We start from the raw sequence: 15,509 nt of genomic DNA on the forward strand, positions 1-15,509 counted from the left end.
TCTGAATAAACACGAGTCCCAGTCACACCGAGTCCTCTTCATCATTATTCTACCAACTTTGTAACACATGCAATGTACCATTACAGCGAGATGAACGAGTTAGTAAGTGTTGAATATAGCATTATTTCTAGATATGTTCCAATCATATGAATAGCGTCATTGACGCGCATTGAGTAACGTTACACAGCGCAAACAAAGACACAACAGCTGTAATCGAATGTAATCCAGTTTATTGTGGGGAAAGCTGGCTAGCCTAGCCGGATACCCTCATGCTTACCCTCCTTCTGCTTAATCTCACGCCGCGTTTGGTGCCTCCGCTGTGGGCCAGATGCAGTACTGGGGGTCGGGGATGTTGGAGGCCGAGCTTCGGCGTGTGTGAAGTTTATCTCTAAAGATGTGACTGCTGATGTTAAACAGAAAAGACTGTATGCACATTTTAGAACAGATAGACACGACAAGGACGTACAAAAACACTGACTCACAAGATAGAAAACACGAAAACACCGTTCTGTCGGGAGAGAGAGAAGCCGCTGCGTGTCCACAAATAATAAATAATTAGCTACACATAAGAAATCAATGATCACAGATCAGAAGGAACTGAAGAAAGACTTCTGTTTTCATTTGTACATCCAAACACTGAGAAACTGCCAGTGTTCACTCGTTCACAAGTAACGTTAATGATCTCGAGTGTTTGCATGGGCGTGCCAGATTCTCTGGGCGGAGGAAAGGGAGGAAACCGTTCCTGCTTGGACGTCAAAGCAGGAGACTTCAGGATTGGCTCGTCTGGCCTGTCATTTTCTCAAAGGCAGAGAAAGACAGCCAGAACTCGGTTTTACACCGATCAACATTTCTATCCACTTGGGGACAATATTCAGGCTAGGGGAACTCATATTAATGTTGAAATACCTCATAAAATGAAAAATTTCATGCCATGGGACCTTTAAACTTACCCATACCACCACACCTGTCCCTAACTTTACCCTTAAACTTACCCATACCACCACACCTGTCCCTAACTTTACCCTTAAACGTACCCATACCACCACACCTGTCCCAACCTTTACCCTTAAACTTACCCATACCACCACACCTGTCCCAACCTTTACCCTTAAACTTACCCATAGCACAACACCTGTCCCTAACTTTACCCTTAAACTTACACATCCCACCACACCTGTCCCTAACTTTACCCTTAAACTTACACATCCCACCACACCTGTCCCTAACTTTACCCTTAAACTTAAACATCCCACCACACCTGTCCCTAACTTTACCCTTAAACTTACACATCCCACCACACCTGTCCCTAACTTTACCCTTACCCTTAAGTACATAGTAGTTAATGCCACCTAATATAAAGTGGGCCCAACGATTCTTACTCAAACTTTCAGGGATCTTCATGTATTAAAACTTAATGTATTTCGACTTCAAAAGTTTTGTGCATTTGTGAGGATTATCATAATGAACAAAATGTGTAAGAATCATAAACTTTTGTTGGTCTTGTCTGTAATAATCCAAAATCGAATGGAACCAGGGTTATGCTAACTTCTGGAGTGACCTACAAAAATAAATCACAGCAGCGCTCTATTGCAAACCCGGTCTCATTGACTGCTACAGATTGATATGAATGATAACAAAAGCTTCTTTTGTATACTAAGCAGAAAATGCGCTTGAGGTAAACAGGCTCTCTACGTTACCCTCTCCCCGGGTGATGGTGTCATCAGGGTTATTGGGCACGCCCTTCCAGAGGGAGGACTGTCTGGGATAATCTAGAGAATCTGGACGACGCTTCTCAATCTCTGTGCCTTCAGAGAACCTCCAGAACTCTCCACCGCTGAAGATGTAGGTTTTTCCATTATGAGCCCAAATGAAGGCTGCCTCCACCCTCTTCACTTCCTTTCCCTCATGAGAGATCAGCCCCCAGTCGGACAACGGACGTGGATAACCAGAAATCGCCACAGTGTCTTTAAATACCCAGTACTGTGAGCCTATGTGAAAAAAAGTTTACATACATTCACTTACAGGAAAAAGCTTTTTTTTCCATTTCAGAGGAAAAATACAGACATTTATCAAAGCAGAAATGCTTTTTTACAATCAAACAAAAACATATATGTCAATACAAAGAAATCATTACAACCCATCATGTCTGCCTGCCAATGGTGTCAGATCAGGACACGGACTCAGTCTGCAGGCACCAAACAACAGTTTATTGAAAACAAATGCAACCCCAAAAGGTTGTCAATAGTCCAGACAGAAAAGAATCCAAAAAGACAACAAAAAAATAAGTTATAGTTTGAGCTTTCTGTCAGAACACAATGACTGACGAGCCTGAACCAGGCAGAGTAGGGCAGTAGGAGGCGCAGTTGGGTTGGAGGCTGGCGTGGCTCAGTCGGCACTTGAAGCAGGGCTGAGAAGGAGATCCGTGATCAGCGATAGAGGGCGAGGCCAGGGCTGAATGCAGAGGAAAACTGCCTGGAGAAAACAGGCAGAGAAAAAAAAAAAACTAAAAACTAAAAGATGGAAAACAAATAGACAAAATAGTCCAAGACAACAGATCAGGCAGAAATTCGACAGGCCACACCACACCACACCACACCACACCACACAACAACACCACACAACACCACACCACAACACCACACAACACCACCACACAACACCACCACACAACACCACCACACCACACCACACCACACCACACCACACCACACCACACCACACAACACCACACAACACCACACAACACCACACAACACCACACAACACCACACCACACCACACCACACCACACCACACCACACCACACCACACCACACCACACCACACCACACCACACCACACAACACAACACAACACAACACAACACAACACAACACGGCTAGAGCAACTGTTTGCACAGAGAACAAACAATAAACTGGCACAGGACAGCACACAAGAGACGATTAAATAGGGTGATCTAAATTGATACAGAACAGGTGGAAAGAGTGAAACACTAACAAGGTAATGAATGGAATGGCAAGGGGGCAGGACAAGACACTACAATGACAGCAAGCACATGGTGAACTGTCAAAAAGAACCCATGTGCTTCCAAAAACACACAACAGAGACAGGAAAAGAACAGAAGGATTAGCCCAGGGTCATGACAAATGGTCATTGAAATTAACTACTCAAGCATATACAGATGTTTTGTCTTTTTACTTACAGACCATTATGTTTCAAGAAAAGTCCGGGGGAATTGGTTTTGTATAATCAGTACATTTTTTCCAAATTGAACAAAAATCTTTTATCTAGGTTCTTAAAGGGATAGTTCACCCAAAAATGAAACTTCTGTCATCATTTACTCACCCTCGAGTTGTTCCAAACCTGTATGAGTTTCTTTGTTCTGCTGAACATAAAATAATGCTGGTAACCAAGCAGATAGAGCAACCTTTGACCACCATAGTAGGGGAAAAATACTATGCTAGTCAATGGTTGCTCTATATGCTTTGTTACAAACATTCTTCTAAATATATTCTTTTTTGTTCAGCTGAACAAAGAAACTCATACAGGTTTGGAACAATTTGAGGGTGAGTAAATTATGACAGAATTTTCATTCTTTAAGGAAAATGAAAGCTTTTCCATCATGTATATATTGTGTAAAATGTCAATCCAATAATCAACTGTAGGTGGCTCTGGTTTTAGCCATTTCTTTGTAATTACTTTTTTACTGGCAGCCAGAAGAAATAACATCAGTCATCTTATCTTTTTTATTCCACCCATCAAAAGAAATATTAGCCAGATATAAAGATTCGCAATTAAAAGGAATTGTCACCTCAAAAACAACTTCCACATTTATTTTAATCTCTTGCCAAAACTGGGTTAATTTCTGAGACTCCCAAAAAATATGATAATGGCTAGCTTCCCTTTCTCCACATAATCTCCAACAGCTAGCACCCATCCCTTTGTATCTTTTCTGTGTTGGCGTAATAAAAAACCTAATAACATTCTTCCAACAGAATTTTCTCCACATGGCTGAGCTTGTAGATTTCTATTGTATCTTAAAGCTACACTGTGTAACTTTTTTAGTCTATTCTTAGCTAAAAACACTTAGTTCTTTCAAAAATATATGTGCTCATTAATGTATATTTACTTCTTTCAAGTAATAAAGTATTCTCGTAAGTTTATAATATGCCATTGAAAATACATAAGGTAATGGGATCTAACGGTGGTCGCCATGTTGCCCCTCCATCTCGAAAGTACATTAGCCAGAGAGGGACATACCTGTAAATTCAAGCTTCGCCTTTCGCGTTTCACTCGATGGCACTGTACAAAATTATCTGCCTCGCGCATGTGCGCGTCAACTTGTTCAGACTTGTCTGGTGCATGTGCAGAGAGTTTTCATCTCAGCAGCGTCCAGTAACAGAGTTATACGGAGTTTTCCTGGCTTGTTTATTCCTCAAAAGTCTGTTTTTCCTTGTGTGGTATTTCTGTGCGTTAATAACTCTGTAAGTTATAATAGTTATTGTCATTGTAGATGTGTTTCAGAGTGTGTCATCGCGTAATTCAGTTGATGTCACCTCAGAAGTATTTTTGTGTCAACATACAATAGCGTAATGCTCACCTATTTGAATAATCATTCAGTTATTTTGTTATCAACAATGTTTATTCGTTTTTAGAAAATATTTGCTTGTAATGTATGTTGATGGAAATATGTATCAGGTCTGATCGGCATATTAACAATTGTTATACAGAGCGCACTGCAGTGCTAACGTTAAAGCTGCGCACACACTTTTGTAACCGGACACCGCTTGTTAGCAGCGGCAGCGGCAGCGGCAGCTCCGCTCCTTTTAATGCAGCTGCATTTAGCGCCTATATATGGTACAATAAGCTCTGGTTTACGGTTACATTATACAAATGTAACTTATAAGTATAGTTATACAGTTCTTAACGGTGTATGTATATTTACCATCCTTATTTGTTCTCTCACAGAAACCACATTTATGTACATATCCACGCAAACCTGTTTATGCAATTGGATGACTGAATAAACATTACTATCATCAAAGTTCACTCTGGATTAGCTGTAGTTCTTTCTAGCCGAATAATTAGGCCAGTTGAGTTCCAACCATCCCACTGTGCACAGAATATCCCACAGGCACCGTGTCGAATGTGGACGAGGTCGAACTGGAAGCCATGTTAATCTTGGACTAAATCGGCCACCGTAGGAGTTGAAACGAAATCGGAATTGAGAAGAACAGAAACTAAAATTCACTGGATGGTCATATACCTTTTAACCGCTAGATGGGGGAAAATATCACACAGTGTAGCTTTAACATTTTTAACAATCTGAGATATTCAAATTTCACTCCCTGATATTACAATCAATATAACGTCTTACTTGAAGGTATACATTTTTATTTTTTTGATTAAGCCCATATTTGTTACCATGGACCACAAAACCAGTCATAAGTTGCACGGGTATATTTGTGGCAATAGCCAACAATACATTGTATGGGTCAAAATTATCGATTTTTCTTTTATGCCAAAAATCATTAAGATATTAAGTATGATATCATGTTCCATGAAGATATTTTGTAAATTTCCTTCCATATCAAAAATGTATTATTGGTAGTAATATGCATTGCTAAGGACTTAATTTGGACAACTTTAAAGGCGATTTTCTCATCCATCCATCCATGTCCAGAGATCGGGTCGTCGGGGCCCTCGCCTTCGACTGCTGCCCAATCCACTATGCACTGGCCCCTTACGATCCTGCAGGTGGTGAACCCACGGGAGGGCGGCCCCACGTCACTCATTCGGGCAGAGCCCCATGGGGGGAGGCCCGTCCACCGTTCGCTCGCTTGCAAGCCCAAACTGGAGACTGGAGGCTTGGCCACCAGGCGCTCGCTTGCAAGCCCCAACCCCGGGCCTGGCTCCAGGGTGGGGCCCCGGCTGCGCCATGCCAGGCGATGTCTCGGTCCTTGATTTTTTTGTTATTCATAATGGGTTTCTGAACCACTCTTAGTCTGACCCGTCATCAAGGACCTGTTTTGCCTTGGGAGACCCTACCAGGGGCATATAGCCTCGGACAACATAGCTCCTAGGATCATCCGGGTACTCAAACCCCTCCACCACGATTTTCTCAATATTTTGATTTTTTTGCACCCTCAGATTCCAGATTTTATGGCCCCACTTTATATATGGTGGCCTTAACTACTATGTACTTACATCAAAAAATAAGTACAATGTACTAACTGTGTTCAAATTGTATTGCAAAACACCTTTGCTGATATTGACGTGGGATACGGGTAGGGTTAGGGACAGGTGTGGTGGTATGGGTAAGTTTGAGGGTAGGGTTAGGGACAGGTGTGGTGGTATGGGTAAGTTTGAGGGTAGGGTTAGGGACAGGTGTGGTGGTATGGGTAAGTTTGAGGGTAGGGTTAGGGACAGGTGTGGTGGTATGGGTAAGTTTGAGGGTAAGGTTAGTGACAGGTGTGGTGGTATGGGTCAGTTTGAGGGTAGGGTTAGGGAAAGGTGTGGTGGTATGGGTCAGTTTAAGGGTAGGGTTAGGGACAGGTGTGGTGGTATGGGTCAGTTTAAGGGTAGGGTTAGGGACAGGTGTGGTGGTATGGGTATAAGTTTAAGGGTAGGGTTAGGTGTAAGGGAAGTGCCAACTGTGTAATGACAAATGTAACTACAGAAATTAATTACAGACGTAATTACATGCAGGTATTTTTTTAAATGTAAGTACAATGTAAAAACATGTGTGTACACAATAAGTGCATAGTATCAAATGATTAATTAAAATGTTAGTACATAGTAGTTAAGGCCACCTAATATAAAGTGGGTCCGATTTTATTTATTCATTCAGCTTTCGGCTGATGTATAAATCTTAATAAAAAAAATAAAAAAAAACATTGACCCACATGACTGGTTTTGTGGTCCAGGGTCACATTTTACCTTTTATGATTCAAAACTATGGATTTTACCTTTTTTCCCTTACTTAACCCAAATTCAGAATCTATCGTCTGCTCTCTTAAGCACACCATCTTAATATCCTTGATGCATTTTCCAAGTTGCACATGTTTTCTGTCTCATGTCAAATTTTGAGAGATAATTTGATCCATGGGTTTGTTTCATCAATCATTCTAGTCCTATAAGTTTATCATCAGCAATTAGAGCAGATCATGGAAAATCTATTTTTCTATTTCCATCCATCTTGCTGAGTACACTAGACAATTCCAGCAAACTAATGGCCTTAATTGAGCTGCATAATAGTATTGTCGTAAGCAAGGGGAGCCACCATTTTCTCTACTTAGTTGTAATGTTTTAAATCTTATTCTGGGTTTTTGGGTCTTTTACCCTGCCATAGAAATCTTGATATTAATTTATCCCATTTCCTGAATTGCTCATTCGATAACTCTATTGGAAGAGCCTGAAAAAGGAACATGTTAATTTTGGTTAAATAATCATTCTCACTGAACTTTAGAACTTAAAACTATACAAAGAGAAAGGTTCCATCTTAAACGATCAGCTTTTATTTTTTGTTCAGGTTGTATATGGGACCCATAAATAGACTTTTTTTCCACTACTATTATATTTTAGTGAATTTCTCTGACATCATACATGTCACAGTTTTTCACAGTGTCCTGTAAAGAGCACAATTGGGGCTTTGCAGAGATGCCAAATGTTTGGAGGTTTCACAAGGACAACAACTTCTTCTTGGTCTTTAAAAACGGCTGACATTAATGTTTGCACTCTTATGGAAATATGATAATATTTTGTAATTATAATTTAAATAATTTTCACATTGTTTGTTATAAATCAACATCTCAAGAAAATGTTATGGGGTTGCTAATCAAAATATGCCTTTTCTGTTACGAAACAGGGCATTGATTTCATAAATGTCCACTATAGAGGACACCAGGACTTAAATCCTGTTTATCAGGCATTTTGGAGACAACAAGTGAATAGGGAAAGAAATTGCATATCAATATTCCTATGAAATTTTAGATATTAGTATGAAAATGTTGCCAATTATCACTCCAATTATTACACTTCTTTTTTTCATTACATGTTGCACCAAGAACACATTAATGTGCAAATTAAATGCAGTGTATATATACACTCACCTAAAGGATTATTAGGAACACCTGTTAAATTTCTCATTAATGCAATTATTTAATCAACCAATCACATGGCAGTTGTTTCAATGCATTTAGGGGTGTGGTCCTGGTCAAGACAATCTCCTGAACTCCAAACTGAATGTCAGAATGGGAAAGAAAGGTGATTTAAGCAATTTTGAGCGTGGCATGGTTGTTGGTGCCAGACGGGCCGGTCTGAATATTACACAATCTGCTCAGTTACTGGGATTTTCACGCACAACCATTTATAGGGTTTACAAAGAATGGTGTGAAAAGGGAAAAACATCCAGTATGCGGCAGTCCTGTGGGCGAAAATGCCTTGTTGATGCTAGAGGTCAGAGGAGAATGGGCCGACTGATTCAAGCTGATAGAAGAGCAACTTTGACTGAAATAACCACTCGTTACAACCGAGGTATGCAGCAAAGCATTTGTGAAGCCACAACACGCACAACCTTGAGGCGGATGGGCTACAACAGCAGAAGACCCCACCGGGTACCACTCATCTCCACTACAAATAGGAAAAAGAGGCTACAGTTTGCACAAGTTCACCAAAATTGGACAGTTGAAGACTGGAAAAATGTTGCCTGGTCTGATGAGTCTCGGTTTCTGTTGAGACATTCAGATGGTAGAGTCAGAATTTGGCGTAAACAGAATGAGAACATGGATCCATCATGCCTTGTTACCACTGTGCAGGCTGCTGGTGGTGGTGTAATGGTGTGGGGGATGTTTTCTTGGCACACTTGAGAAAACTGGGTTTAAATGCCACGGCCTACCTGAGCATTGTTTCTGACCATGTACATCCCTTTATGACCACCATGTACCCATCCTCTGATGGCTACTTCCAGCAGGATAATGCACCATGTCACAAAGCTCGAATCATTTCAAATTGGTTTCTTGAACATGACAATGAGTTCACTGTACTAAAATGGCCCCCACAGTCACCAGATCTCAACCCAATAGAGCATCTTTGGGATGTGGTGGAACGGGAGCTTTGTGCCCTGGATGTGCATCCCACAAATCTCCATCAACTGCAAGATGCTATCCTATCAATATGGGCCAACATTTCTAAAGAATGCTTTCAGCACCTTGTTGAATCAATGCCACATAGAATTAAGGCAGTTCTGAAGGCGAAAGGGGGTCAAACACAGTAGTAGTATGGTGTTCCTAATAATCCTTTAGGTGAGTGTACATTGTATTAAATGGGAAAATTTTTAAACTTCAAAAAACTTTGTATTTGTTCTTCAATTGTGCATCCAAATGAATAAAAAGAAACCAAACTATGAAGAAGATGATCCTGCTATCCGTCTTTCTTTCATAAACTGCATCTATCTTGTTGGTGTCAGAAGGAAGACCAATCCAGAAGTTTTTTATGAGAGCAGGCTGAAGGGACACAAGAGATCCAGACCGCTGGATTCGCCAGAAATATGGACCTGACCGAATCAGAGGAAATGAAACAGAAATAAATGGCACCAATTGAGCTACAAATAAATGAAATGCAGCAGCTTTATATAAGTGGCTTATAAACTTTTAAGCTAGTCAAAATCTGTAAATTTGTATGGAATGATATTTAAGACAGCATAGATTGTACCTTTAAAAAAGAAAACTTCTCCTCTGATGTTTGCCACTGCATCAAAACTTCCCTCACAACGATTCTGGACCGATGGATCAGGTCTAGACAAACAGAGAGGTCACAAAGGGCCTTCGTCTGAACATCTCATCGAGTGCATGGAGATGTTATTATTAGCTGATATGGCAGAGTATACGCTACTGTTCAAAAGTTTGTAAGATTTTTTAAAATGTTTTTGAAAGAAGTATCTTATGCTCACCACGACTGCATTTATTTGACCAAAAATACAATAAACAATAATATTGTGAAATGTTATTTGAATTTAAAATAACTATTGTCTGTTTTAATGTAATACAGTATAAAATGAAATTTCAGCATCATTACTCCAGTCTTCGGTGTCACATGATCCTTCAGAAATCATTCTTATCAAAAATGTCTTATTATTTGTTATCAATGTTGTGCCGCTACATATTTTTGTGGAAACAGTTAAACATTTCTCTCTGAACAATGTAAATGTGTTTTCTGTAACTTTTGATCAATTTAATGCTTCCTTGCTAAATAAAAGTATTAAAACTTTTGAACGGTATTGCGTGTCTTGGTAAACATGACTCACTGTAATGGTATTTTGGGACTGGGTGGATTTGGTGGTTTGGGTAGGTGTGGTGTAGGTTTATTTGGTGGTGGTGTTGTTGAGCTTTTCTTCATTCCTGTCAAATAATAAACCAAAATACAACTTTAGGTATATGATCATCAGCTTAAAGGTCTATCTAAAATGAAAATCCTGTCAGTAATTACTCACCCTTGTGTCGTTCCAAACCCGACTTTCGTTCATCTTCAGAACACAAATGAAGATCTTTTTTAATGAAATCGGAGAGATTTCTGTCCCATTGACAGTCAACGCAACTACCACTTTCAAGCCCCAGAAAGGTATAAAGACATCATTAAAGTAATACATGTGATGGTTTAACCTACATTTTTATGAAGTTATGCGAGTGCTTTGTTTGTGAAAAAAAAAAACATAATTTACCACTTTGCAAAACATTAATCTCAAACGTGCGTTAATGCAACAGTGTATGCTCTCGCATCAACACAACTCACAAAGTAACTTGTTTACACTAAATTACCCTGGGACCAATTCCACCTGGATTTGGCATACCCAAATTGAAAAGCTTCCCATACAGTGGTCTAAATACACAATTTTGGTGTCATTTTACAGGAAACCCTTTGAAGTTACATAAAACACTGCTAAAAGTGATACACATTTAAGTCAAGCCTGTAGTGCTCCTCTCAGAAACTGAAGCCTCTGCGCCTCGACCGCCCCCCGGTGGTTGGTCCCAGTATAGCTCCTAAACCCCACCTCTCCATGTATTAGAATGGATGCGAGACACACTAAACAATTAAATTACACTTCAAATAATTGTTTCCTAAAGATGTTTTCTGTCATTGTAGGCAGTTTTTATCACGATGATTTCATTTCCAGAGTTCGTTTTTTAAATAAGTTTAGTTTTAGTTAGTTATTTGATACTATAAAAAAGGGGGTGTGACATCATGATTGACAGCTGAGATTGACGGCTTCTCTGAGTGAAGTTGTCACTAAGGCACTAACGGACTTTTTTCGGGATTTTTGGGAAGAGATTGTAGCTTTAGCTTTAATTTCTACATTTCTATAACTGTTTATTTCACACCAACATAATGAATTGCTCTGCATCTGTGAGAGTGTGGGCGGGCTTTTGATAATCTCGCCTCTACTTCCTGCTCTCTACTGCGCAGACTTGTTCCCAAGATGCCAGCACTGTGTGCGGGCCTACGAAAGCTTCAACTCTGGTCAGCGGAAGTCAATGAAGTCGCGTCATCCATATTTTTTTACAGTCTATGATTTAAGTATATGTTGTCTGAGCTGTAATAATTTTTGGTTATAAATTCATTGTTGAAAGTGTGTAATTCAGGCCCTGTGTGGCAACCCACAGCTCCAATACCATCATCAAGTTTGCTGACGATACGACGGTGGTAGGTCTCATCACTGACAATGATGAAATGGCCTACAGAGAAGAGGTGCACACTCTGACACGATGGTGTCAGGAGCACAACCTCTCCCTCAACGTCAGCAAGACCAAGGAGCTGGTGGTGGACTTCAGGAGGAATGAGAGAGAACACCGCCCCATCACCATCGATGGAGCACCGGTGGAGAGAGTCAGCAGCTTTAAGTTCCTCGGTGTCCACATCACAGAGTAACTCTCATGGGTCGTCCACACTGAGGCCGTTGTGAAGAAGGCTCATCAGCGCCTTTTCTTCCTGCGACGGCTGAGGAGGTTTGGAATGAACCGCCACATCCTCACACGCTTCTACAGCAGCACCATAGAGAGCCTGCTGACTGGCTGCATCACCACCTGGTACGGCAACAGTACCGCCCGCAGCCGCAAAGCCCTGCAAAGGGTAGTGCGCACGGCCAGCTGCATCATCGGAGGTGAGCTTCCCTCCCTCCAGGACATTTACGCCAGGCGGTGTGTGAAGAGAGCTCAGAGGATCACCAGAGACTCTAGCCACCCGAACCATGGGCTGCTCTCACTGCTGCCATCAGGCAGACGGTACCGCAGCATCAGAACACGCACCAGCCGACTCCAGAACAGCTTCTTCCCACAAACAATTAGACTCCTTAACTCTTGATCCATCAGGATCATAACACACACTGGACAGAATATCACTCAGCACAACCCACTGTAGATACACACACACTTTATACACATTTATTTATCATTTATTATTTATCATTTAACATATAGCACCTATTGTACATTAGATCTCTACTGTGAATAATATTGTATACTGTACATTGTATATTATTATTATTATAGCTTAATGTATACTGTTTAATGTATGTTTAGTGTATATTGTTTAAAGTATATGTATATTGTAAGTATGTGTATATTGTTTAAAGCTGTGAGAACTACACTCACATTGTGTAAATTATTTATTGTTTATTGTAGAGTTTACTGTGCTGTGAGTAATTGTGGGCGCATCAGATGTGTAATCTGATGCTGCTTTAAATGTTGTACATGTCATGTCGTGACTACTATGTTGCTCGGAACTGCACCTAAGAATTTCACCTGCTGTTGCACTTGTGTATATGGCTGTGTGACAATAAAGTGATTTGATTTTGATTGATCTAGCATCCTGCAGACTGTTTGGGCTGTTTCCACTTATTTATTCTAATGGATCTGAATGGAGGAATATTACCTTTTTTATGTAATTTCCACTGTGTGTGATGTGGTGAACATCAGTTAGGATGGCATTCCACCGACCAGTTTATGGCAAGGCCCCTCTCTAACTACCGGTGTGGAGGAAGATGTGCCACACTGTGATTGGACCCTTGGTGAATGAACATAATCAAATGTTCAACAACATCAGATAAGATGCCAAGACAACTGCCAGATACCTCTTACTGGGCAGGAAGGGGGACCTTCTGCACCCACCACCACCAAGGAGAGGACTCTCATTGGTCTAAAAGTTGACTTTAACCACCAAACTCATTCCTAAGGTTTAGGCAAGAGCTGCCATAAAAATTCCTTCAGGACCTCCTGGATGCAGCAGCAAAAGAGAGGCCACAGAGATCTATCTAAATCCATTCATACACATGTTTGGAGGCCTTAAATGTATATAAACTGCAACTCTTCCACTTCATCTTCACACAAAGCACTGTTTATGTTAATGGTCATTGACTGTAAACGCAACAGTCCACGGGACAGATACATTAACAGATAAACAAATGCATGGACGATGACTTAACCGTTTCTTATCATGTTTGGTCTCTATCTGTTCCATATGATGCCTTTTATATTTTAAAAGAGGTTTGGTAAATAAATAATGCATGGGTAAAACATTAAAGACATTGTCTTGACATGCCACTTTATGCTATGCAAATGAGTTCCACACTAGGGTGGGCAACATCGGGACTACTTCGGACATCAGTAGCCAATCACACTCCAGGATTGGAAAGGCGCCGGATTTCAATCTCCTCCTCATCAGAAAGGGATAAATATGTCCCCCGGGTAGACACACCCTTGTTCTGCGTTTCTAACCCGACAGGGAAGGAGACACTAACAGACACATCACGTCCTGAGTTTCTGACCTGACGAGGAAAGAGACTACAAGACGGTTGAGGTTAAGCTTTTGCGAGCAAAACCTTTTATATTGCTTTCGGCTGTACTCTAGCTGCAAGAAGGGCTCTCTCACTGAGAGATCTTATCTGACCCTTTCGACTCCTCCAGCAGCACAGCCCAGTCCACCAAGGACCTCTGAATCGGCAGACATTGCTCGTCCCACACGGCTCCTCAGAGACGCAGCCAGCCTGCAACGGACCCTGTGAAGATTCAACTGACCCAGCTGCCTGGTCCATTTCCTAAGGACCCTCTCGGCGCAACCAAAGTTCTGCATCCTTCAGCCCAGCGTGGCAACGACTACTGGATCGCATCTTTGCGTCCCCCCCACTGCACGCTACCCGCATAACCAGTGGAAGACGTCTCTACTGCCGGACCGATCACCCGACTGTGTGGAACGTAAATATAAACTTACCAAACCTCTGTCTAGAGACCTTGGCATTAGTTTATACATGCAGCATATGTTTTTCTAACCTGCTTAGATAACAGTTACCGGAGGTCAGCTTGTTACAAATAATAGGTTTATTATTTGTTTAATGATAAATAATCATTTATTTATCACCATTTGCTAGAACCATTAGGTGGCTTCCATAGGAAGCATTCCCATTCGATTCTCTTACATTGCTACATTCTGTTCAACAGCATTGCATTTATCCATTCTGTGTTCACATCATTTATCAGTTTTATTGTTTCACTCATGACTTTTATTTTTGGTTATTAGTTTACTATCCTTTAGAAGTGTATATTCATTACTAGCATTATTAATCATTGAAGTATTTACTCTTGCATATCTATTGTTAATAAACTTAATTCATTTTATTACACTGTGTCTTCATTGTGTTGATGATCAAAGACTCTACTAGTTATCCAGACTCACAAATCCTTCAGATAAATCAGCTGACCAACTCCCTCTAATTTACATTAATTCTGAATTATTGAACCGCTCCTTTGGGAGTGTTCTTATATTGTTAAGATAGTATTCTTAGCTGGTGCCCCGTATCAAAAAGGGGGAGGGGTCATCTGATACACTCATAACCACACCTTAAGTGACACGTGATCTAAAAATCACTGACGTCATCGGTGAATTGAGTAATAATCACTACAGTGATATGAAATAAACATATATTTTTTAAAAAAGGCGTCTTTTAAATGCGTTTTTGAAAGTCTATATCTCAGACCCTGTGTGTGTGTTCTTTCTTTTTTTTTTTGTGGGGGGGGGGGTGGCGCCTTATTACAGCTCAGACAACATATACTTACATGTTTTTCATTTTTATCAGTAGTTTATGTACTTCAAAGTGTTTCCTGTAAAATGACACCAAAATTGTGTATTTAGACCAAATCCAGGCGGAAATCCCCAAAAACGGTCCCAGAGCATAACTGGTTAATGATGTGTTTATACCTTTCTGGGGCTTGAAAGTGCATAGCTGTCAATGGAGAAATAGAAAGCACTCCAATTTTATTTGAAATATCGTAAAATTTGTGTTCCGAAGATGAACAAAAGTCTTACGGGTTTTAAATTACATGAGGGTGAAGAATTAACAACAGAATTTTCATTTTTGGATGAACTACCGCTTTAAGGTGATAAACTGGAAAGATGTTTATAGATAATGAATTCAAACCAGCAAACAGATTAAAAGGTGTACATTTACATTTTATTTTACTTTA

General features: G+C 40.5%; 1 pseudogene across 1 annotated transcript in view; it reads right to left on the reverse strand.

The window, feature by feature from the left end:
- The window catches only part of LOC307144223 (matrix metalloproteinase-25-like), a 37,863-nt pseudogene that overhangs the window by 6,105 nt on the left and 16,249 nt on the right, over window positions 1-15,509 (reverse strand). Inside the window, exons 5-8 of the transcript in view lie at window positions 10,304-10,397; window positions 9,712-9,794; window positions 9,401-9,553; window positions 1,698-1,988 (exon numbers count right to left, since the gene is read on the reverse strand). The product of the transcript in view is annotated as a matrix metalloproteinase-25-like (transcript). The remainder of the gene's footprint in view (window positions 1-1,697; window positions 1,989-9,400; window positions 9,554-9,711; window positions 9,795-10,303; window positions 10,398-15,509) is intronic.

This window comes from Gobio gobio (genome assembly GCF_949357685.1).
Source record: "Gobio gobio genome assembly, chromosome: 20".
NCBI classification, from domain to species: Eukaryota; Metazoa; Chordata; class Actinopteri; order Cypriniformes; family Gobionidae; genus Gobio; species Gobio gobio.